The sequence below is a fragment of the Diceros bicornis genome, unplaced genomic scaffold (assembly GCF_020826845.1).
Source record: "Diceros bicornis minor isolate mBicDic1 unplaced genomic scaffold, mDicBic1.mat.cur scaffold_95_ctg1, whole genome shotgun sequence".
In the NCBI taxonomy this organism is placed as follows: Eukaryota; Metazoa; Chordata; class Mammalia; order Perissodactyla; family Rhinocerotidae; genus Diceros; species Diceros bicornis.
In genome coordinates, this window is record NW_026691844.1 from 345564 (window position 1) to 371582 (window position 26019).

The window sequence follows — 26019 nt, forward strand, 5'->3', positions numbered from 1 at the left end:
CTTTAATTCTTTAAATATCTTCTTTTTTTTTTTTAAACAGTTTTATTTACTTATTTTTTTGTGAGGAAGATCAGCCCTGAGCTAACATCCGTGCTAATCCTCCTCTTTTTGCTGAGGAAGACCGGCTCTGAGCTAACATCTATTGTCAATCCTCCTTTTTTTTTTTTCCCCCAAAGCCCCAGTAGATAGTTGTATGTCATAGTTGTACATCCTTCTAGTTGCTGTATGTGGGACGTGGCCTCAGCACGGCCGGAGAAGCGGTGCGTCGGTGCGCGCCCGGGATCCGAACCCGGGCCGCCAGTAGTGGAGCGCGCGCACTTAACCGCTGAGCCATGGGGCCGGCCCTTAAATATCTTCTTTATCTTGATTCCTTGGCATCTTTGTGTACAAATAGGATAATTTCCCAACTGCCTATTGGGGATAAATAGATCTCTTTCTTTTTCCGTGAAGTGGAGGAGAAGTGGGATTGCTGCTTGGCGGAACTGCTGGGCGGCCAGCCCTCTGGGCAGATGTGCGCCCTGTTGCTCTGGGGAACCGCTAGTGAGCCAGCGTACTGCGCTGCTTTTCCTACTCAAGCGCCCGGGTTTTCTGGGAATCCTGTCTCCAGTTGCCTGCTGCACGTGGGACCTGAGGGGGTGAGAGGAGAGTGCAGGGGTTGACCCACCTGGCTCTCCCTGCTGCTGGTGGTGATGGATCATCCAGAGACTATCCCTTGAGCCCCCTCTCTGGGCCTGGAGCCTTCTTGTGTTCTCCCACTGCTCGGCTGCCGAACTCCTCTCTGCCTGTTTTAGGCTGTGTGCTCCATCTTGTCAGATCTAGTTTTCCACATTTCAGGCATCCCTCATGGTTTCTCAGCCGCAGAGGGTTCTTCTGGTATTCCAGTACAGTTATGCAGTTGTGATTATTTGTTTGTTTTTAGTCTTTCATGTGGTCTTGGAGTAAAAAGGGAAGGCTGCAGTGTGTGCTCAGTTTATCATCTGGTAAATCCAAGAGATAGTGAAAAGTTCTTTGAAATGAATTGTTTTTAGGGTTCAGAGTGGCTCTCCTTTTAGCTGCCCTTTGATTGAGGATCCCTTTAATGCAGCAGGAGACACGTTGGCTTGTGTTTGGCAAGGCTCTTGAGGAGTGAGTTCCTTTGGTGAGCATCAAAATCTTCTCTTGAAGAAAGAAACTCTAAGTTTACGTAATTAATGTGTTGACTATATCTACAGTAACTCCTGAGAGGAAAGTATATTCAGTTTTCTTATTGGGAATGCCTGGAGCTCTTTTCTCAAAGTTAGGACCTCCCCATGCACCCTTCCCCGTGCTATACTTTCTAGGTAGTGGAAGTAGAAATTCTCATGTAGCTATACGCAACATCTGTGAAGAGCTACAATATGCCTAGTGGTGTGCTAGGCGCTAGGGCCGAGGTTAGCAAGCCAGTGTACAGTTTTTGTAAATAAAGTTTTACTGAAACACAGCCATACCCATTCATGTCTGTATTCTTTATGGTTGCTTTCACTCTACAAAGGCAGATATGAGTTGTTGCAACTAAGGTCATATGGCCAACAAGTCTAAAATACTAACTATCTGGCTTCCTGGGGAGCATAAATAAAGTGGGTGTGGATTCTCCTGAGTCTGGTGTCTATTTGGTGCAGGAGAGAGGAAAATGTGGACTTTGGAGTGTAGAGGTTAGTTGGATAGGCAGAGAGCCTCCTGCCTTCATAGAATTTGTTTTGTTATGTTTGGGGGTCATCAGGTTATCTTTTTCAATAGACCCCCCAAAAATTGACCTCCTGTTTTCCTTACCAGTTATCCCATTCACTGCTTCTGATTGAACCCCTCTTTCCTGATTCATAGCACGGAGTATGGAACACTGTCTGATAGCTTCTTCCCTATTCTGCCCTTAAATCTCTTTTGATATCCTTTTTTCCCAATTGTAAATCCAAACTGAAGCTCAATCTCATTCCTTTCCCTCTCTCTCAAAGATAACCACTGTCCTGAAATTGGTGTTTATCATTCCTTTGCTTTTCTAATTTTGCTTTCATTGCATATGTATTCATCCCTGAACAATACCTAATATTGTTTTGTCTGTTTGATAACTTTGAATAAGTGGTATACTGTATGTATTCTTCTGCAGCTTGCTTTTTTGTCTTAGCAATATATTTGTGACCATCCAGCTCTATTTCTTTGAATCTCACTTCTATTTGATATTCTACTATATGGACATATCACAGTTTATTAATGCATTCTTTGGGCTCTTTTTTTTCCTAATTAAGTTGACCGTTTATTTATCTATTTTTAATAGCTTTATTGAGATATAATTTATATACCATAAAGTTCACCCATTTAAAGCGTACAATTCAGTGGTTTTTAGTATATATACAGAGTTGTACAACAATCACTATTATCTAATTTTAGGACATTTACATCACTCCCAAAAGAAATGTTGTACCCACTTGTAGTTACTTCCTATCTCCCTTCCCCTTCCTCTACCCTCAGATTAAAGCTAATCTATTTCTGTCTCTATTGGTTTGTTTATTCTGGATCATATAAATGGAATCTTTCGTGGTCTTTCATGACTGGCTTTCACTTAGAATGTTTTTGAGGTTCATCCATGATATAGCATGTACATAGTGGGCTTTTAAATTGTTCACAGTTTTTTGCTGTTACAAATGATGCTTTGCATGTGTTGGGGAACTATTATTTTTTAAGTGACTTTTACTATTAGTAACAGTAAAAACCTATCTCATATTCTTATCATCTGCTGAAGCTCTGGGAGAAAAAGACAAAGGTAATGTTTATCACAGAAGTATAATTGAGTGCCTCCAGGAGTGAGTAAGGCACAGTCCTTACCTCTTGAAGAATGCACAGTGTAGCTGGGTTAGAATGACAAATTAATTATAAAACCATGGAAGTGCTACAAGTGAATAAGCAAAATTCTGTGGAAATGCAGAAGGAAGAGCAGTTCATTTCTTAGGAGATGAGTACAAAGCGTTATAAAATGAACGACATTTGATCTGAGTCTGACCCTGGAAAATTACTAAGATTTCAGGAAGTGAGTGTTGAGAGAGAGAAAGCAGTGTGCAAAGACATTGAGAGATGAGAGCGTTTTCCAGGAACTTAGACGAGATGGGCTGGACCTGAACAATATCGTGGTGGGACAGGAGACTAGGATGGGTCCAGGCTCATTGGTTTACACCCGCTATGGGAATCACTGGGAGAATCAGGCAAGATTAAGATGCAGCCTCATTTGTATTTTAGAAAAAAAAACTCTGACAGCATAGAGGGCAGGCTGGAGACGGGAGAGTCTAGAGGCGGGCAGTCCACACGAAGACCGTTCCAGTCTTGTAGGTGAGAGATGATGCCCTGATGCTGTTAGCGTTTTTCATGTTAAATTGACAGGACTTATTGGAATGGGTGGTAAGGGAAAAGAATTCTAAGGTGACTCCCCTGGTCTCTCGCTTGGACAACTGAATGATTTGGAAATTTGATAACTATCCCCCACATAGAGAAGATTAACTTGTGTTGGAAGCTGTCTCCTTTCTACAAATGAAATATCTACTTCAGTTTGCTTTAAGGAATAAGATAACTTATAATTTAAAGATTGCTTAAAGTGTTTTATTTCCAATTCAGAAATGAAACACAGGTATTTACTGAGCCTAGGTTATATCAATTTCAGACTTGAACAATCAAACTACTATTAATTGTCATTTCCTCATAGCCAAAAGAATGCAATGATGTAAAGATTCCTGTTGATGCCAGTAAACCTAATCCAAATGACGTGGAGTTTGGTAATCTGTATTTGGATATGAATGGAATCATCCATCCCTGTACTCATCCTGAAGACAAGTACGTAACCTGTTTTTGTCACTGACATCACCAGTTACTGAGGAGTACTATATTATATTACATTGTTTGCTTATCATTATAGACCGGCACCAAAAAACGAAGATGAAATGATGGTTGCAATTTTTGAATACATTGACAGACTTTTCAATATAGTAAGACCAAGATGACTTCTCTACATGGCAATAGATGGAGTGGTAAGTGCTAAAATAATTAACTTAGAGTCTTCCGTTTTTGTTTTTGCTGTGTTCCCAGTGTCTAGAATGAAAGTCAGCTAAATAAAGAAAAATATTGAGTGTGGTAAATTTGAGAAAGCAAGCCTCATCCTTCAGTCATGCATTCAAACACTTTTTATGCCTGTTTTGTACCAAGTACTGTGAAATGCTGGGGATGTTGGTGACTGCCCTTGCTTTTGAAGGGCTTACCAGTAAAGGGACAGAGACTTAGATAAATGAGTGAAGTTAGTTATTTATGGGCTTTATAGGCACTAGATAACACATGCAGCATGTTGAGGGAAGAAGGTATCAGTGCTACTAAGAGAGTTGGAAGATAGAGAGGAGGTGACTTTTGTCCCATTTCTTGAAGGATAAAGAATAATTGGAGATTGGTGGGCAGTGGAAGGGGATGGATGGGACAGATATGGGGAGGGAGGACCTTATGGACTTCTCAAATGTGGCAGGTAAACACACTCTCCATGCCTATGATCACACTGACATATTTGGGCAACTGTAGGAGTTTTAGATTGGAAAGGGAAGTAGAGTGATGACTTGAAGAAGGCCTCACCTGCCACACTCAGGAGTTTGGATTTTATCCTATAGGCTGTGATTAGTCATCACAGGACCTTAAGAGGGGAATAACTTACTGACCTATGATAATAATATCAAGTAGCTTAGGTTATAATTGGTTAGCAAACTATATACCAGGGTTCAAGGAAAATTAAGGTAAATCATAAGCCTAAATTTATTTATCCATATGCAAATAGATTCTCTTTATCTTTTAGATTTAGCAATTGTAGTAGCTAATGGAATGATTTTGAAAATCCAGAAAACTTTGGGTCCAAGAAGATTAACTTTTCTGTGAGGTTCTCTTTACTCAAAGAAAAATCTTAGCTACCTGATAACTTGTTAAGTTGTAGTTAAAGTGGAGTAAAGAATAAAGGGAACAGGAATATGTCTTATTTGGAGCATATTCCAATTCACATTAGCTAAGTTTCTTGAAGAAAATTTTTAACTTTACTGCAGTATGCCCTTACTGCTAGATCAAGTATAAAATATGTACATATTTGTGTGCGTTGTGTACGTGCTCATGTCTGTAACATGTTTTTTTCTTAAAATATAAATGTAGATCATAGAACTTGGTGCTTGAAAGAATTAGATTAGGTGGTCTCATTTTACAGAAAAGGGAACTGTTTAAAAGAGAATATAAAATAACTTATTTTTTGTAGACAGGATACTTTAGAGTCCCTTCCAACCCCAAAACTCAGTTCAGTAACTTCAGATCCTTACAGTCCAGTTCCCTTCATTTAGGTTTATCCAGTGATTTAAATTTCACTTGGTTAGAGTGATTTAAAAGTACTTTTGGTAAAAACCTTGTTCCCTGTCTCCTGCTGTGCTTGTAGAGACAGAGTGGTGATTATGAAGCTTATTGTGGGAAGTACAAAATGGAAGTGCCTTGGGGTCCTACAGATCAAGTAGTTTTCTTTTGCTTTTATAGGGCATTGTGGATCTCATTTGGAGACCGTCCTTCCTCTTAGGCAAGGACAGAAGGAAGCTCTTCCTGATCCTGGTTCTGTAGTCATTGTCTGCTGGCTGAGTCTTTGAGTAAAGTGAGCTTTCTTCTTGGGTGCTTTGAAGCACCATAACCCAGTGGAATTGGCATTAGGTCGTGGGGCCTGCACTGTTAAGTGCTGTGGCTTCATAGGATGTTTGTGCATTTGATATGTCACTCACTGAGCTCAGCTTTTAGGTTCTTGGTCCAAATTTAAGTCCTCAGGATCTCCTGTCTGTCGTGAAAGGATTATTAGACATATTACTTACCTTTTCCATTTTAGTGTACTAGTTTTATAAAAACAACTGATTCAAAATAATGTGCAGATTTAGTTGCAAATATTTTGAATAATATTATGTGAATGTGAAATACATGTTTTTCAGGAACCACGTGCTAAAATGAACCAGCAGCGTTCGAGGAGGTTCAGAGCATCAAAGGAAGGAATGGAAGCAGCAGTAGAGAAGCAGCGAGTCAGGGAAGAAATACTGGCAAAAGGTAAAGAAAATGAGTCTTGAAGGTGGACTTTTTATAAGATGTATGCAGAAGGGGGAGGGGCGGCAACTTTTTCTTTCAAATAGATAAGGTTTTAATTTACTTAGAATCCCAGAATATGCAAGGAAAATTTATGTTCACTGTTGAGGAAAAGTTGTTAATGGAATTCTTCACTATTTGTTTCCAAACTCTGTAGTAAAAGAGAAACTTGGGAATACAAGGAGAGAATTCTGGTAGGGAGAGCAGATTGTCAGTCCCTCTCAGGACAAGTGCAGCTCTTCTGCTAACTTTTCTATATCTGTAAAACAGAAATATTTTAAGTGCTTCTTACTTCTTTTTTTCTAATGGGGGCTATTAGAAAGCTAGCATTCTGTAAACATTTTCCTCAAATCAGTCTTGGTAGCTTGCCTGTTGCTTCCTCTTAGAACTCAGAGGTCTACATGAGGAGGCCTGGGATGATGTGATCCATATTCCAGGCTTTCACCAAGTCACACACACTGTCAGTCTAGATTGATGTAGCAGGAACCGAGGCAGTGAGGTACCCAGGGTTCTCTCAATTTTGAGGAGGGGAGGGGTGGGATGTGGCCATTTTTGCAATTCTTCAAAGCCTTGAAATTCCTGATGGGTACATAGGTAGGAGTTGGCTAAAGCTCAGAGAGGAGAAAGGTCAAGAGGTCTTCATGCCCACTCTGACTGGTTCTTTCCCAAGACACCTGTGTGTGAGATGGGGCGTGGTTGTAGCAGAGTGGTTTGTTTGGTGCTTTGTTACATAGGGCAATATGATAGACCAGGAAAGCCACAGTTTATTGGCTCAGGATATTACACTTGGAAGTTGAAAAAGGATACCATGGTGTAGTCAGGTCAAGCCTGCAATTATGATACATTCTATGTTATTTTAATTTGCTAGAAGTATGCGAGTATATAGTTACTTTTAGCTGTAGCTTATACTAATACTCTAAAACCTGTTTGTATCTATAACAGATTGTCTTTGATTTTAAAGATGTCTTCTTTCTTGAACATGTTATGAAATATGTTTGTGTCTTGAGAAAAAGCTAATCAGTGATACAGAGGGAAAAATAGGATTTTTGTATCCCTCTAGCTGATATTTTTATTTCTTATCATTTATTTCTTATCATAAGCTGTGATAAATTCAGCATTTTAATTTGTTTTTCTTTTTTTTTTATAATTTTTATTTATTTATTTTTCCCCCCAAAGCCCCAGTGTATAGTTGTACGTCATAGATGCACATCCTTCTAGTTGCTGTACATGGGACGCAGCCTCAGCATGGCCGGAGAAGCGGTGCCTCGGTGCGCGCCCGGGATCCGAACCCAGGCTGCCAGTAGCGGAGCGCGCGCACTTAACGGCTAAGCCACGAGGCTGGCCCTAATTTTGTTTTTCTAAGGCACCTTTATTTTAAGAACTGGTATCAAATTAGAACCCCTAACCCGTGTGTGTATTCTGCTGCAGAGGGCCTTAGGAAGAACATCATAATTTTTATATTTTTATATAACAATATAGTATCTTTTGTGTACTATATATTGTTTGACACTTCTGTTAAAGCTTTATTTAAATTTGAGGAGAGGAATCTTATTTTCTTCCCAGAAAGGGGAACATTGTTCCTCAAGTGACAATACTTCTCATTTTTTTGTATTTGAACTTACTGTTTTTGTTGTTTGGGCTTAATATTGTGTAGTTTACCTCACTTTTTATGGCGATAACAAAACATTGCCTTTTTCTCTAGGTGGCTTTCTTCCTCCAGAAGAAATAAAAGAAAGATTTGACAGCAACTATGTTACACCAGTAAGTAGTCTCAGACTTTGCTGGCTATTGCTAACTCTTAAATGATAGCTTAATTTATTTCCTTCTATCATTTTAGGGAACCGAGTTCATGGACAATCTTGCTAAATGCCTTCGCTATTACATAGCTGATCGTTTAAATAATGATCCTGGGTGGAAAATTTTGACAGTAAGTTTCACATTTTGGTACTTCAAAAAGATGAAGGTGATATTTGAGTCTATACTTTGATATGACTGATAGTATTTTTTTCTTTTTTCCCCCCTGTGAAATCCTAGTTGACTGTCAGAGGAAAGGAGAGGCTGCCAGGGTTATTAGAAATGGGATGTCTTGCATGATCCAGTTTTAGACAGTCGAATTTTCTCTCAATGCCAATTTTTTGTCCTCGTACCGTCACTATGAAGCCATAAAATGGTACTCATGGTTTAAAAAATATCTATTTATGTATGAAAGTAATTTTTAAATGAAAATTTCTATTTGAAATCAAAATATAGCAAAATTAAAGTCGTGGGTCTGCCTTGAAAGAATCACTGTGTTCTCCTAAGTATTTACGTAAAATTTAAACAAACTGTTGTGTGATTTTAGGGTCATAAGCCTATTTCCCTGTTATTAGGTGTGGGAAATTGTGTTTACTGGGTGTCTTTTATTGATTGCTCCCAGGGTTTGTGTGCTTCAGTGCTGTGTCCTTAGGTGGCAGTGAGAATGGTGGAGACTTGTGACTGGTCGGTTTTACTAATGGCTAAGTTTAACCCAGACATTTGATTTTCTATTCCATGCAATAAGTAAATAGTTTTGGTGTTTAATACACACACACCTTATTAAGAAAAATTTCCAATTAATAACATCTTAATAGAATTATCCCAGTTTATTTTAAGATACTCAGTTCTGTTGATTTTTGTCCTAGAAAATTGGAGATGAGCTGAAAGTGTTAAAAACTGTCTTTTATAGGTTATTTTATCTGATGCTAGTGCTCCTGGTGAAGGAGAACATAAAATTATAGATTACATTAGAAGACAAAGAGGAAAAAATCACTTATGAATATCTGATTGACAAGCCATTATATAGAAAATGGTAAAATGTGATATTCCTCTGGTATAAATATAATAAATATATGTTTTCTCCTCCTTTAGCTCAGCCTAACCATGACCCAAACACTCATCATTGCTTATGTGGAGCAGATGGTAAGTTTCTTCTTTGGAATTTGAGTCTCTTGGATTAAACCATAGCAAGTTGATGACTTGGTGTATAGTAATGAATTATTCATGATTGCCTGGAAATTCTAAAGTGCCTTGCTGATTTTATGTTTGAGAGGAAATTAGTACTGAGTTATTTAATCTGTGATTAATGTTTACCTATCTTTAATTTTTTTCTTACATTTTTCTACCTTTTAATATGGCTGCACATACCTTTAAAATGGACGAGTGTTGACTCCTGAGTGGTAGTCTACACTCTAGGCCCATGTATCTGGGGGACATCTTGTTGACTGAGAACTACTAGGAAGTTTTAGGCATTTTGACTTTGCTGCCTCTGTTTGTGTGCTCCTTTGGGCTTTTCTTTGTGTTGGTGTCTTGTGTTATGGTAATGTCTTATGTCTTTGGTTATGGTAAGGATCTTCTGAAAGTGCTCACTGTTCAGTGTTTTGTCATTGTTGATTGATAGCTGATCTCATTATGCTCGGCCTTGCTACATATGAACCCAACTTTACCATTATTAGAGAAGAATTCAAACCAAACAAACCCAAGCCATGTGCTCTTTGTAATCAGTTTGGACATGAAGTTAAGGACTGTGAAGGTTTGCCAAGAGAAAAGAAGGGAAAGGTAAGAAATTTGAGATGGTAGTTGCCTCATTTTTAAAAATTTTATTTTATTTTTTTTGTGATAAAATATATATAATACAAAATATACCATTTTAACTATTTTTAAGTGTATAATTGAACAGCATTAAATATATTCAGGTTGCTTCATTTTTAAAATAAAGAGAAGACTATTTTTGATTAGATTTTTTACCTACTTACTCTGTTCCCTCTCATAGAAATGTGTCTTTGAAAACTCTTTAAAGACACATTCAAAAGCATGCATGTGCTCATTCTTTCTACTCTCCACTTTTCCTAACATAGCTTGTAAGTATACGAGGCTTAAGTCTCATAGGTAATAATGTCCATGGCACATGATTTGTTTGTACAAGTAATGTTTCAAACGGTTATTCTTAAAAGGAACTACAAATCAAATATATTAAACTTGTTGATACTTTAAACTTGTTGATACTTTTAAGTTACTCCTAGTTTCTGCATATTTTGGGTTCACTTGATTATATCCAGTCTCTAAAGAGGTTTCTATCTGTTTTAAGAATATGGTACCTCTTTAAAAGACATAGTGAGTGAAAAGAGCAGGTAAGAAGTATACTGTATGCTCACAGAGAAGGGTCTAGAGGCATACACATCAAAATACTGGTTGGCTATCCGTCAGAGATTGGCAAACTCCAGCCCTCTAGATTTGGCCTATGAGCTAAGAATGGTTTTTACTTTATTTTTTATTTTTAAAGGAAGATTAGCCGTGAGCTAACATCTGTGCCAGTCTTCCTCTGTTGTATGTGGGTTGCCGCCACAGCACGGCTGACTAGTGGTGTAGGTCTACGCCTAGGATCCGAACCTGCGAACCCTGGCCGCTAAAGCGGAGCATGCCAAACTTAAGCACTATGCAGGGGGCCGGCCCTGGTTTTTATATTTTTAAAAGGTTGTAAAAACAAAATAAAACATGAAAGAATATGCAACTGAGACCCTGTGTGTCCCGCACAGGCTAAAATATATATATTTACTATCTGGCCCTTTGCAAAAAACATTTGCCGATCCCTGGTCTAGGTATGATTGGGATTATGGGTAATTTTTATTTTTAAAATGGTTTGGTGTGTTCTTTTTTTATTTAGTACTTGTAATATTAAAATGGATCTTGCTTTAAAAAAAGCTATAATGTTCGTTTGGCTGGAAACAAATTACAGGGTTTAGAGTAGACTTGTTTAATCTTCACTCCTTTTGTTGCAGCACGATGAACTTGCAGATAGTCTTCCTTGTGCAGAAGGAGAGTTTATCTTCCTTCGTCTTAGTGTTCTTCGTGAGGTATGTAGCAATAATCACTAGAATCAGCCCTCTAAAGCAGAGTGCCGTTTCATAGCTTTAATGGCAGCATTCCTTTTTGGTTGTAGTATTTGGAAAGAGAGCTCACCATGGCCAGCCTACCACTCACATTTGATGTCGAGAGGAGCATTGATGACTGGGTCTTCATGTGCTTCTTTGTGGGAAATGAGTTCCTTCCTCACCTGCTGTCGTTAGAGATTCGGTATGTGTGTTTGTGTGGGTTTTTAAACTACTGTTGTAGCCTTCTTGCTTACAGTGCGTACTGGTCCTAATACATAATGTTTGTTTCCTGGTGGCAGGGAAGGTGCAATTGACCGTTCAGTTAACATATACAAAAATGTGGTTCACAAAACTGGGGTAAGTTCATTCTTGAATAATTTCAAAACAGATGTATTTGCTTTTATAAGAAGATCATTTTACATGTATTTTATCACTTACAGGGTTACCTTACAGAAAGTGGTTATGTCAATCTGCAAAGAGTACAGATGATCATGTTAGCAGTTGGTGAAGTTGAGGATAGCATTTTTAAAAAGAGAAAGGATGATGAGGTAAAGTGTTTCTATTGCAGTAGCTAAATTGCTCCTCTCTCTAATAGGCTATGATGATCCTGTGATTGTACTTTTAACCTCTTTGAGTGCGTTGTTATATTATTATAGTGTATCAAATGCCAATGTAATCATGAGTGGCCAGTGCTTTGATTATTTTATAAAGGCTGTGATGCTTGCTGTGTGGAACTGTGTATTGCACACTGTGTGAATTGCACTGTAATTTTTTTCTCTCTTCATAATCTTGATTAACATAAAAATCCAAATACGTGTCTGATCAACAGGATGTGAAATGAGGGTTCCAAGACTGGAAGAATGCTGGGAATGAACTAGTGGATGCCATGTTTTATAGGAAAAGTTTATGCTGTGGAAGTCAGGTGAAGACCTAGGAACTCTGTACTCTGGTAGTGGAGTGTAGGGGCCTCTGGGTTAGATAGCATCAGTCTAGGCAGAGGGTTGCAGCTCTGAGTAAGCAATTAAACATAAAAGAAGGAAATAAAATAATAAAGCACTTGGAAATTGATGACATGTGATAGAGTGAGTGCTTAGGTAAGAAGTCCAGTCTGGCTTAGGCAGTTGGGAGTGTGGTTGGGCCGTTCATGAGACAGCAAGCAGTGGGGGTAGAGCAGGTTGGGGTGAGGACAAGGTAGAAATTGAGGTTCATTTTGGAGATACTGAGTTGGAGGGGTCACAGGACACCTGAGAGGAGAAAAGTCCGTGAAGCAGTTAGATGGATATGTGTAAAGCTCAGGGCAGAAGTCTTTTGGAAGGAAATTTGAGAACATTAGCAGAATACTTCACCTCATGAGTGTGAAGTTGAAATCCCTGGAGCTTTGTATGGAGTTCAAGTGCCTCCAACAGAAACCTTAAGAAGCATGGAGGTTAAGGAGAAAGGGGAGTCAGTTCTAGAGAGGTGGGAGGAAATCCTTGAAGAGATGAGAAGCCACTGGTGCTGCCAGAGGCGTCAGAGTGAGATAGGCCCCTAGATCATGGCCAGGGTTTCAGAGGTCCTGAAGCGTTAGTGGGGTGGGGGGGCAGTAGCCTGGAGGCAGAGTAGGTTGCAGGGTGATTGTGAAAGAGTGGCAAGGGAGGCAAGCAGTGGGTAAAATGAGCAGATAGTAGCTTTTTAGAAAGAGAGTGAAGGAAATCCTTTTAGAAACTGATTTTATAAAAAGTCACATGGCTATTTTGAGCAAATAGCAACATAATAATATTGCTACATTGCTTCATTATCTCCTAACAGATTAAAACATGTCATTGCATCTGACAAGATTTTATATTTTCTTCAGCTTTGTATGCTATAGCTAGTGATCTCTTTTTTAGAACCTTGGGTACCATTTTATATACCAGTGTGAGTAGACTGTAAGTGTTCTTTTTAAAGCCTTTGGTACTTGGTAATCTTCTGTGAAGGCAAGAATTTTTCACATGTAAAATTTAAATAGCATAACTGACTTTGTCTAGGATATCAAATGTCTATCAGGACAGCCATTTTTAACTAAGCCTTCAACAATTATGGTGGCTCCACCTGACCTGCTGCCATTTATGCTTCAGAAAAAACTACACAGACGGTGTAGTACTTGGTGTAAAAGCCTCACGTTAGAACAGTCCTTTTATGTGGTTTTAGGTTACTCTGTACTATTAAGTATTGGTGATATTTGCCGTTAGAGTGGGATGTATGGGATTTGATAGATACCAGAGTGCTTCAGATTTGAGTAATAAAGTTTCCAGCTGGCCTGGCAGAGAGGGCATTTTAAAGCTTTGGATCGTTTTTGGTATCCCTGACATCATATGATGTTTGTCAGCATGGTTGGACATCGGGGAAATTTATGAACCCTCAGAAATTCAATATAATAGTATCTAGGTGTGTGTATTTTCCCAGGAAGTGTGTCTCCGGCTTTTGACAGACTTCCAAAGGAGTTCATAGCACACAAAAATTAAAGATCAGTAAAGTCCAACCAGGTGTACCTATTTTGCTTATGTGTAACTACCACCCTTAGAAATAGGTATTTAACTGACCAGCAGAATACGTGGTAAAAGAGGAATATATCAATATTTATTATTAAAATTGAGCAGTTAGGTCAGAAATATGATGCTTTTTATTTTATGAGCTTTGATGTTTGCCTTTTGTCTTGCAAATCTTCTTCATTTATTCAGCATATATTTATTAAGTGTTTACCGTGTGCCAAATAGTATTCTGAGTGTTACTGATACAACAAAAAACAAAAGAAAAAAGCAGACAAAAATTCCTGGCCTCACGGAGCTGATATTCTTCCGCGGGAGATGGACAATAAACACAGAAACTGAGTAAAGTGTGTCATGTGTTAGAGAGTGATAAGTGCTGTGAAGAAAAAAGCAGATGAGGAAATATCTGGGAAGGTGGATGTGAGGACATTGCAGTTCTAGAAAAGATGACTAGAGAAGGCCTCACTGACAGATGACTTTGAAGGATATGAGGGAGTAATCATGCAGGTGTTTGCAGGAAGAGCATTTCAGACAGAAGGAATAGCCAGTGCAAAGGCTCTAGGGCAGGAGCTTCCCCAGGATGTTCACGGAACAGCAAGGAGCCAGTGTGGCAGGCACAGAGGAAGCAGAGGGAAAGTAGTAGGGGTAGGAGAGGAGGTCAGAAAGATGGTGGAGGGCCAGATCTGGTAGGACCCTATAGGTCGTTATAAGAACTTTAGCTTTCACTCTGCATCAGTGGAGGGTTTTGAGTATAAAAGTGACAAGATCTGACACATATTATAAAAGGATCACTCTAGCTGCCCTGTTGAGACTAACTGTATGGAGGCAAAGATAGAAACAGTGAGCCCAATTAGGCTCTTTTGCGATAATCCAAGGGAGCCAACATGGTGGCAGTGGAGATTGATAAGAGGTAATTGGATTCTGAACATGTTTTGAAGGTAAAACTAGTGGATTTGGCTGGTGAATTAAATGCTAGGGGTGAGAGAAGGAAAGCTATTAAGAATGACTCCAAAGCATTTTGTCTGAGCAATTGAAAAATGGTCTGAGCTGCTGTGATAAAGAAGACTGGGAGGCACAGAGCTAGGGGTGGGGATGCCATTTGGGGCATGTGAAGTTTGTACACCCAAGTGGAGATGTTGAGTGGGGAGAGGTCCTGACTGGGGAGTCATCAGCACGTAGATGGTGTTTAAAGCCGTGAGACTAGATGATCACTCCCATGAGAGTGAGAGGTCCAAGTACTGGGTGAAGAGGAACGCCAGTATTAAGGTGTTGGGAAGTTGAGGAGTGAAGGCATTCAGCAAGAGTGAAAGAGGAGAACCAGGTGAGTGTAGTGTCCTGGAAGCCAAGTGAAGAGCACGGATCAAGAAGGAAGAGTCACGGTCAGATACGGACTGAAAACTGAGTAATGGATTTCACAGTCTGTGGGTCATTGGTGAGCTAGATAAGTTTAAAAATGGGGCAAAAGCTTGATTAAAGAAATTGGTGGTGTTGCTGTCTTAGGAGGTTTTAAGGTCGTCAGTCACCATGTATCCAGCATTCAGCCCCTCTCCTGGCAGAAAGCACAAAGTTCAGATCTCAATAGGGTGTTATATTGCAGGTGGCAGTACTGACTTGGAAGTGATGGAAGTGCAGCTGCTGGTAGAATGACAGTCAGTACAGGACCTGCTGGCCCCTGTTTCAGTCCACAGCAGCAGCCCTGGCCACCGTAGCTGTCGTCTCAGTGCCTTGATGCTCACAGAAACTTGGGCGTGGGAGGAGTGCTTTCTGGGGTAAAGGAGGCCTTTCAGTGGCCCAAAGTAAGTGGGGAGTTACTTATTTGTATCTTCTCCGTATTGGTGGGCTACTTGCTCCAGGGTAAAACAGAGGGTCTTTGTTATGACTCTTGCATTCTTTCCTGAAATGATATCAAAAACTATCTGAAAAAAATTAAGAGGAATAATTAAATTGTATCTAAACTCAATTTAGAATGCTCTCTGTCTATCTAAAGTTCTGATAGGCAGCACTTTGAACATATAGTCCATTGCCTAGTTTAATTAGTTACGTTTCTGGGGTCTTCCTTTAAAACTTTGTCTCCCAAATCATTCCTGGTAATGATTTTTGTGTAATTATTTGACAGAATATGTGGATTTTATACTTTTAGGACAGTTTTAGAAGACGACAGAAAGAAAAGAGAAAGAATGAAGGTGAGTTATAATTAATTTCATCAGATTGGCAATAACATACATTTACAATTTGGGAGGAAGATAGCTTTTTATTCCTTACTCAGTAGTTTGTTAGGGACGTAATGTCTACCCAGCTGCCTCTTACCTGGAGAAAGAATGCTGGTGTCAGTTTTAAAGAAGTCCTGTCTAAGCTCTAGAGTCTGAGGGGATACACTTGATGGGCCAGAGGGGCCGGGTAGCACTTAGCTGTTTGAATTTTTTACGGTAATTGGGTATTGTTTTTGTAATAAAAATAGTTAGCTCTTTGTATCTTCTTGAAAGTTACTACACTCTGTCTATATCCTTGTCAGGTTACTCTTCCTAGAACACAACACTCGAAACTTTGTTGTTTCTCTGCTCAGAAATTACCAGTGACTCCTTAGTTCCCGCAGAATCCAGTTCTGTCTTAGTCTGGCGTGCAGAGCATACTATGATCTGGTCAAGTTCTCACCCTGCTTTTCCCCAGTTGTCTTCTAAATATACCAGGTCCCTCCTGACTCAGAGCATTGCCTTTGTTTGGTCCCTCTCAATGGGTTTCTGACTTCACGGCTCCCTCCCATCTTACATTTTCCACGAGGCCTCCCTATTGCTTCCGCTTGTAATCCAGGTTGAGCAGTCCTTCCCTTTAACTCTAGTGCTTCTCGCTTGTGATATTTGTTTGCTTAGTTAATTGCATAACACTTTATAGTCACTTAACTTCTTAAGTTTTTGTTTTTCTTGTCTTCCTTACTGGATTTTAAACAAATGGAGTTTGGGGACTACCTTTTATTATTATGTTTTATTAGAATCGAGCAATTTCAGGAACCTATAAGGGAGAAAAGTAGAGTTATTGATTGTTGCAGGTGGGTTCAAAACCACTTAGATAGGGAAGGGCATGTTTGATGTCTACCTTATGTATTATTATTTTCTTTCAGTCAGTGTCTATTTAAAAAATATCTTTTATCAGTCAGCCATGACTGTCACCTACTGTAGCTATAATCATAGCTCTAACTAATTGGAAACAAAGAGTTAAATTCCATCAAGGTGAAGGATAAATAGAAGTTGTATTTCCTAAGTATAAATCAAACTCTTGGCTTATTTTTTTACCTTAATAGTTATCTTTATTTGCCTAAAATTGTGTCTTGAATGCGTTTTGAAATTGTAAGTGAACATAAGGGAATAACCTAATGAGATTTGAATAGCTTCTGTGTATCAGAAAAGTGTATTATATGTACTTTTATAGCAGAGTTATTAAATATTACAGACTATTGTTTACAGGGTAAGTTACCATCAAATCAAACTGTAGACAACCCTGTAATGTTAACGGAAATCCATTTCATCTTTAAAGAGCTTACAGCAGGGACTCTTTTCCATTGCCTTCATTTCTTCCTGTCATCTAACTGTGTTGTGATTTAATTTTAATTTCTACATTCATTTCCATTTATGTTAGAGAGATCAACCAGCTTTCACTCCTGGTGGAGTATTAACCCCTCATGCCTTGGGTTCAAGAAATTCACCAGGTTCTCAAGTAGCCAGTAATCCGAGACAAGCAGCCTATGAAATGAGGATGCAGAATAATTCTGTAAGTAACTTGTTTTTATGTAGCATTGAAGAGTGGTGACTTTCAGATGCCTCTTACAGTTGTGTGTGAATTTATCACTTAGCCTGGCGTTGTTTTGTTTTATAGTTTTTCTCAATTTCTTTTGCCTTGAGATATTTTTAACTCTGTTAAATCCTTATTAATATGAAAATATCTAAATGATGTGAAAGAAAAGAACATACATGTAAATGTGGATAGCTAAGTGGCTGCAGTGTTTCTCTAATGCAGTCGGGCCACAGTGCTTCCTGCTTCCCCAAAGGTACTGGGTGGTGATGGTGCTAGAAGCATGACAGGACATCCAAATGTCTCATAGCTAGAGCAAGAGAAGAGGGTAGTTTTACTGCCGTATTTCCCCTTTCCTCCCAGGGATCAGTTATGGGCATTTTGCAGAATAGTATTCCTCAGTTTGTCAAATACAGGTACTCCTCACTGTCTACACTCTCACTCTCCAACTCAGATGTGGAATATATCTGAATACATATTTTAAGGTAGCTCTCATTATCCAAATTTTTTTTGAAGCTCTTTTTTTGTTGCTGGGAAAGATTTGCCCTGAGCTAACATCTGTTGCCAGTCTTCCTCTTTTTTTCCCCCTCCTCAAAGCCCTAGTACATAGTTGTATATTCTTGTTATAAGTCCTTTTAGTTCTATGTGAGCCGCCACCTCAGCATGGCTACTGTCAGACAAGTGGTGTGGTTCTGCATCCGGGAACCGAACCTGGGCTGCCAAAGCGGAGCGCGCCAAACTTTTTTGTGAGGGAGATCAGCCCTGAGCTAATATCCGTGCTAATCCTCCTCTTTTTGCTGAGGAAGACCGGCTCTGAGCTAACATCTATTGCCAATCCTCCTCCTTTTTTTTTTTCCCCCCAAAGCCCTGGTAGATAGTTGTATGTCATAGTTGCACATCCTTCTAGTGGCTGTATGTGGGACGCGGCCTCAGCACGGCCGGACAAGCGGTGCGTCAGTGCGCGCCTGGGATCCGAACCCGGGCCGCTAGTAGCGGAGCGCACGCACTTAACCGCTAAGCCACGGGGCCAGCCCTGAGCGCGCCGACCTTTAACCACTAGGCCATCAGGGCTGGCTCAGTTGCTCCCTATTTATAAACTCAGGAACTGAATGGATTTGCCTCGTGGTATTCCTCCTTATTTGAACGTTGTAATACAGACTGCAGAAGCAAATCATCTCAGCCAGCAAGGCTATGCTCTGTTCAGTAGCTTCCTGTAATGGCAGCAGACCATGAGCTCAGAGCACCCGGCAGGGCAGCAGCAGGGATAAGGGAACAGACCGTGAACTAATGTACACAGACAAAAGGTAATCAAAGCTATTGCTTATTTCAGGATAGTAGGCATGAGAGAAAGAGAGAGTGTTGTAGAGGGAGGAAAGATATTATATAAGGTACAGTATCCTATGTAAACTTTTGCTGTGATATATCCAAGGAAATTACCTAAGTTGGGACATTTAAATTTCATTATTCTAATAGTTATCCTATTGATGCTCAAATCCTTTATTACAAGGCAACCCTATATGTGAAATTTTTGCCATATCGTGAGACTGGTTGAATTTATAGTCCCATAAATTCACACTTAGAAGTTTTAGGACCTTAGATTTGGAATTTGGAAACAGATTTTGCATCTTCTGAGAGAAGCGGCTGGAGTTTCTGTTGTGTTTTTGTTCTGTTTTTGCTTTCTTGTCTTATTCCTTACACCATTAACAGAGTGGGATATGGAGAGTCAGTGAAAGGTTTTGCAATGAGATGCTTGTGTAGAATGGAAAAAGCTGATGTCCATCATTTAAGATTATAGTGACTACCGTCCTCACAGAATGAACTGAGAGTGACTAGTATTGCTAAGACCACGTTGATGATAAAATGCTTTTTTCTTATTCTCAGGGAGGCAGGTAGGTTTAAACTTTGCCAGCTATGATTGCTTTGAGAAAGATTCCAATATTCAGGCTCCACAGGATTAGACTATATTGATTAATAATGTCTGCCATGGGAATGGGAATGGGGAGATTGGTGATTAGGTTGCTTATTTGATCCTGTCTTAATTCTCCTTGAGACCGTTCTTTCTACTGGAATCTTTGCATAGAGGAGTTTTCATCTAGAATGTGTTGAATTTAAGGAAATCATGAAGCCAAATTACCAGTTTATTTAAAGGAAGGCTTTACAGTTATGGATTTTTGCTGTGTTGTTTTTTCTGAGCTGTTTGGGTGTGCTGGGCTCCAGTGCTTGACTGGTATCTACTGATGGTCAACATGGTTAATGTTTTATTAGATAGCTTCTGTTTCCTCATAAATATGTTTTTAAATTTTGCATTCTGAAGTGTAGTTTCATTATATTTGCGACCATTCTCAGTTTAATCAACTTTGATTGCAAAAACAGCTTTTTAAAAAGAAATTTGAATGAATTGGTATGACTCTGGTATGTTTAGGAAAAAATATTTCTGAATACTTTTGTTAGTAGAGATAGAGCAGAAAAGAGCAGCAGATCTTTAGCATTAAAGAGCAAACAACTTCTTTTCTTCTTTTCTTCCCTCGAAGGTATATTATTTTTGTTGTCTAAAGATAATTTATATCTTGTTTGTGAATTTGGGAAAGATTGCTTTGTTTACACCTTCTCTGTACTTAGATGATTGACAGGAATATCAGTCTCCTAATTTAATCCAAATGGATTAGTGTTGTTTAAAATCTAATAGGGACGACTTCCTGAATGGTTAACCGCCATGCGCCAGGCAGGCAGCTTTGATGGTTCACATATATTGTTTCATTTACTCCTTGCTATAACCTGTAAAGAGATAGAACAGTATCGTCCCTGTTTGAAGTTGAGGCTGACAGAGGTTAAATAAATTGCCCAAGGCCATACAGCTGGTAAAGATTGGACTTGGTATTTCAGACTCAGATGTGTCTGACTGAAAATACCCATCTCATTCTCCAAGTACAACAGTGCCTTCCTGGATTTATTTTTATTCTTTGTGGTTTGTTTTTTTTTTTTTTTGGTTTTTTTTGGTGAGGAAGATTGGCCCTAAGCTATCATCTGTTGCCAATCTTCCTCTTTTTGCTTGAGGAAGATTTGCCCTAAGCTAACATCTGTGCCCGTCTTCCTCTATTTTGTATATAGGTGGCTGCCAACGAGTGTTTTAGGTCTGTGCCCGGGAACTGAACCCGGGCCGCTGAAGCAGAGGGCCCCAAACTTAACCACTAGGCCACAGGGCTGGCCCCTGTTTTCTTTTTTCTTTTCTTTTTTTTTTTTGATAGTATTAGCCATACAGTATCATGAATAAAATTGATATTATACATTTATTAAAGGAAAGTGTTGTGAGCTCTATGTGAAATATAGTTTTGCTTTGTTGTAACTTTTCTTGGCCTTTGGTGTGAACTACCTTCATGCTGAGGTTTTAGTTACAGTATCATTAAAATAGGCTCCTGAGTTCTCGATTTAAAAATAACTTACTTGAAATATCTAATATACTGTGAATAACAGAAGAAAAACTTTACCATGAAAACATTTTCTGCCACTTAGGTTTTTGGTCATTTAACATTAAAGTTGCAGAACATTTTAATTTTTGTCTGTGTGTGTGTGTGTGTGTGTGTGTGTGTGTGAGAAAGATTGGCTCTGAGCTAACGTCTGTTGTCAATCTTTCTCTTTTTGCTGAGGAAATTTGGCCCTAAGCTAACATCCATGCCCATCCTCCTCTATTTTGTATGTAGGATGCCACCACAGCATGACTTGCTGAGTGATGTGTAGGTGTGCGCCCGGGATCTGAACCTGTGAACCCCGGGCCGCTGAAGCGGAGTGTGTGAACTTAACCACTATGCCACCAAGCTGCCCCTAATTTTTTAGTTAAATATTAAAATACTTTAGGGTGCTACTATGTTCATTGAGTTAGGTACACAGGGAAGATAATGGTAAATTTAAAGTGGTATCCAAGTCTTTGAAATAATAATAAAAGCTGCATTTTTCTAAGATGACTAATAGATTTTATTTGTACAATGAATTTTAAAACAGCATGTATAAAATAGTTTAACAGATATCTGGCGGAGTCTCATTAAACTGTTGCTTTCTAGAATGGTTGTACTAGGTTGAACCACTTACATCTAACTTTATTCTCACCAGCATTATTTTATGTATTAATTTATATACATATATATATATTTTTCCCCTTACAGCTTTGTTAGTTAATTGGTGGAACGTGATCACAAATTCATAACACGAGGGAAGCACCAAAGAAAAAAAATGTTCAAGTCCTATAATTAAAAAAAAAAAATCTATGAAATTAAGTTTTTCTTATTTCTTCTGAAGCAGTTTTTACCCTAATGTTCAAATTCTTTTGAGTCTAAGCGTAGGAGGCTTGGTACTATATTATTCTTTTTTGGAGAGGTGGAGTAGGCCAAGATCAGTCTTTATACTTTCTAAATATATTTACCATATCTATTTAATAGCTTTAAAAAAATGTATTACTGTGAAGCATGGTGGTAACAGTAGTTGGATGTAACTTCTTACGTGAAATGAATAATTAAATCCTTCCTCTGTAATGTCATAATTGTCTACAGAGTCCTTCAGTATCTCCTAATACGAGTTTCACTTCTGATGGCTCCCCGACTCCGATAGGAGGAATTAAGCAAAAAGCAGAAGACAGTGACAGTGAACCTGAACCAGAGGATAACGTCAGGTGAAGCCATTTTTTGGTAGCACTTTGTTAGCAAATTGCTGAAATAGACGCCGTCTAATTAATGCTGTTTAGCTTAGAGCAGCAGTGCCTTCAGATGCTTGCCTGTGATCTTTTTATCCACCAGTAATTAATGTGGAGGGTTAGGATAGTCAGTAAATTCCAGTGAGATGTGTAAGCTATAGCTGTTAAACCTAAGTATCTAGATTAGTATGCATGCTGTTTTTTGTCCTCCAAGCCCCTTTTCCCTCTGAGAGCAGGCACTAGATCGGCTAGACATGAGGTGTTTAGCTCTATGTGATCTGAATGTTACTGTTATGTGATTAAATTTTCAAGCTGCTTAACCCAGAAAGTTCAGTTACATTTGGTTACTTGATATAGTTTGTTTTAATCATCTCAATTGAAAAGTTTCTTCTTTAAAATGAAATATGCAAAAAGCTTTCGGTTAAGAGAGAAATGTATTTTTAAAAACCCCGAACTTGCATATGCACAACTATATTTCATGACAGAGAAGTTTCCCATTAGCTATATACTTAAAATTTATAATAGGAATATTGGATTCTTTAATTTATACAGAAGTTTGAGATCATTATATAATAAGATTAACAGCTTCTTGTGTGATTAAATCTGGATTTGAACCCTGGGCTCAAGTGCAAAGGGCCAACAACCTCAATAATTGTAACTCATTTAGAATTTTGCAAAATGATTTATTTCAAAGTTAAACAGTAGTGGTTCACAGCTCATGCTTCTTTTATAGGACGTGGATGATGTGTTTGTATTTATGATTAGAAACTTCAAAAGTGTGATGTCTGGTTCTGTATTTTCCCAACATCTTTTGATGTCAGATTCAGAGATCTGTGGTGACTTGTGATTGAGCATTTACCTGATCTGAGTTTTTATCCTCTGCTTCTGCAAGTCTTGGAGTATATTTTTTGTTTTACCATGTAGCCATCATGATCAATATAAGCTTAATAGTTAACTTGATTTTTTTAGTACTTTATTGTTTAATTTTGGTGCTGAAGATAATCAAAGTAGAATTGCTTCTATCAAGAAATGCTTGGAGTTCTTAGCATTTATTTCATTAATAGTTTCTGTAAAATAGTGATATTCAACATTATGGATAGAAGATATTTCTCCTAATTGATGTTCTGTAAATCTTTTGCGTGGGGGCAAAGTTAAAATTGCTATGGTGTAGGGGCCGGCACGGTGGCACAGCAGTTAAGTGTGCACACTGCGCTTCGGCGGCGTGGGGTTCGCAGGTTCAACCGCTTGTCAACCCATGCTGTGGTGGCATCCCCTATAAAGTAAAGGAATATGGGCATGGATGTTAGCCTAGGGCCAATCTTCCACAGCAAAAAGGGGGAGGATTGGCATTGGATGTTAGCTCAGGGCTGATCGTCCTCAAAAAAAAATGTAAATAAAAAAATTGATATGGTGTATTCTGAAACATGACTGCAATTAATTAGTAAGATCTGGCACATGGTAGAAAAGAGCCCTTAATGGAGAATCATCCTGACGTTCTTGATCGTTCTTGATTTTTTTTTAGTATTCTTTGGCATCTTTAAATCTTTCAGAGATTGAGAAATGAGTACTTAAAAAAATAAAGAAATATACTTTGAGTGAAAATGTGGTTTTTCACATTGTATTTTCAGTGATTAATGAAAATTTAGTGAATTGATGACCTCCTTCTAAGTTTTACCAGAACGTGTGTGTGTGTGTCCGTGTCCTTCACTTATGCCAACAATGCTTTGTTGAATGAGGGAGAAGGCCCAAGGATAGGGAGAGTAGGTATATACCTAATTTCTGCCTGGCTTCTAGATTATTCTTTTTTAAAAAAGTAATTTAGTTGACTTTCTTTGTGTAATTTAGATATACTTTAACAAACTGAGGAACTTGAACTATATAAAATATCTTCAGTATTTGCATCTTAAAATGTAGTTTTAGAATTGTTCTACAATCAAAAAAACATGTAAAACAGTATGAAAATCTGAGCAAACAAGTGTTGTGTATCTACTTTAATAAATGGTTATTCTCTTTTTTTTTTTACTGTAGTTTTGTAATGATCTTTCTAGAATCAGTGTTTAAGTTTTTAACGTTTAACTATCTTTAAGTTGATAATAAATCCTGTGAAAGTGGACTTTTTAGAAATAATTAAATGAAGCTATGTTAATATTCCTGTTTAACTCATTTACATTTTACCTGGATATTAAGTATAAATTGATTTGGATGATAAATTGGTAGCTAGTTACTGAAAGTGTATGAATTCAACATGAACTGGCTTTGCCTGATTTTTAGGCTTTGGGAAGCTGGTTGGAAGCAGCGGTACTACAAGAACAAATTTGACGTTGATGCAGCTGATGACAAATTCCGTTGTAAAATTGTACAGTCTTACGTTGAAGGGCTCTGCTGGGTTCTTCGATATTATTACCTGGTACAAAATGAATATTTTCCTCTAAATCTCTAGTTAATCATTTTAAGAAAATAGTTATTTCTATAATAGTGTGTGTTGTTGAGCTATATTCTGAAATTGAACCCAGACTCATATTTTCAAGCTTCCTATAAAGAAATTCATTACTTTAAATAAGATTTGTTTGTAAAGCCTTTGAAGCTCCTTAGGTGTTAATATATAAACGAAGCTAATTTTTGTTATGCTAAAGAATTTCAGCATTAAATACTGTGGTTGAGAGTACTTGGTCTTTAAAATTATTAAAGTTTATTGTTTTGTTTAGTTGGAATAAAAAATAACAGAGTAACTAATACACAGTCGCTAAATGGCTGAACAAAGGACAAAAGCCTGGAAAATAACTGGTAAGAATTTGAAAGGAATTTGAATGCTCCCATTTCCTCCATATAGTGTAGTGATGTTACATGAAGTGCATTCTCATTGGAGTAATCTGTATCTGACTTAAAGCTTTTGATAAATGAGATGTCAGATTGGTGAGAGATTAGGCGGACATATAGGGGATTGTAGCACTGATAATACCTGGTTTCGTGCTTGGGGAGTGAAGCAAATTTGATGTGACTTGGGAATAGGTGAAGTTTGTTGGAAATTAGAAAGTAATTTAATACACTAAGTATCAATTGTAAAATATTCTCATTTCGTGTTTTACTCTGACCCTCAACATTTTTCTCCCCAAAGCTGCCAGTACCTAGTTGTATATCCTAGTTGTAAATCCTTCTGGTTCTTCTATGTGGGACACCACCTCAGCATGGCTTGATGAGCGATGAGTAGGTCCGAGCCCAGGATTCAAACCGGCGAACCCTGGGCCGCTGAAGTGGAAAGTGTGAACTTGACTGCTGTGCCACTGGGCCCGCTCTGACCCTCAGGATTTTAATTCACTAGGCGCAGAGTCAAAACTCATTTCAGGAAGGCTTCTCTTTTCTTTGAATATAACTTACTGTTTTTTATAGTTAAAATAGTGAAGTCCAGAAACAAAGTAAAAGTATTTGGATTCTTCTGTATATTTTTTACTACTTTTTTTCCCCTGCTTTCCTTGGCCATCAGTACCCTACCCAGTAAATAAAAGTGATGTGTGTTTGGGAGAAATTCTTATAACAGTCATTTTGTTCTCAGCATACCTGTAAGTCATTATTTTTATTGGTTCCAGCCATGTGTGGTGGGTACCGGAGCATGAAGGCTGGTTTACCTGCAGTCACCGCTGCGTGTGTTTTGTGTCCTAGCTAGAAAGAGTGACACCCAGCTGAGAAGTAGGAATTATTAGAGTTAATAAACTCTTCACTGTCTTGGGCCCACAGTCGTCAGTTCTAAAATTCTTTTATAATAAGGCCTTTTTATTTTCATCTTTTAAAATAAAATTGTGAATTTTGTTTTTACTAGGCCCGGGATTAGTGACCTGATATCTTAATAACATTTTTTAAAAGGAATGAAACTTCATTTTCTTATCAGGCCTGATAACTTGAATGAAAGTTGTATCAAATTCTTTATAACAGAAATATGTGACTTTTGTTTTGAATCTTCGCTTTTCTCCCTGATACAGGATTCTAGTATAATTGACTTCTACCCTGAAGATTTTGCTATTGATTTAAATGGGAAGAAATA

The 26019-nt window shown here is 38.3% G+C and overlaps 3 long non-coding RNA genes across 3 annotated transcripts; all 3 read left to right on the forward strand.

Annotated features, from left to right (window-relative positions):
• The first annotated feature begins 3955 nt into the window (after positions 1 to 3955).
• LOC131403912 (uncharacterized) lies at positions 3956 to 7888 on the forward strand. The gene is made up of 3 exons (XR_009219637.1): positions 3956 to 4025; positions 5979 to 6090; positions 7829 to 7888. It is a non-coding gene; the product is annotated as an uncharacterized LOC131403912 (long non-coding RNA).
• Positions 7889 to 8990: 1102 nt separating this feature from the next.
• Positions 8991 to 11069, forward strand: LOC131403909 (uncharacterized). Its single transcript, XR_009219635.1, has 3 exons — positions 8991 to 9063; positions 9542 to 9699; positions 10920 to 11069. It is a non-coding gene; the product is annotated as an uncharacterized LOC131403909 (long non-coding RNA).
• Positions 11070 to 16779: 5710 nt separating this feature from the next.
• Positions 16780 to 24402, forward strand: LOC131403911 (uncharacterized). Its single transcript, XR_009219636.1, has 3 exons — positions 16780 to 17281; positions 21844 to 21962; positions 24255 to 24402. It is a non-coding gene; the product is annotated as an uncharacterized LOC131403911 (long non-coding RNA).
• Positions 24403 to 26019: the final 1617 nt, after the last annotated feature.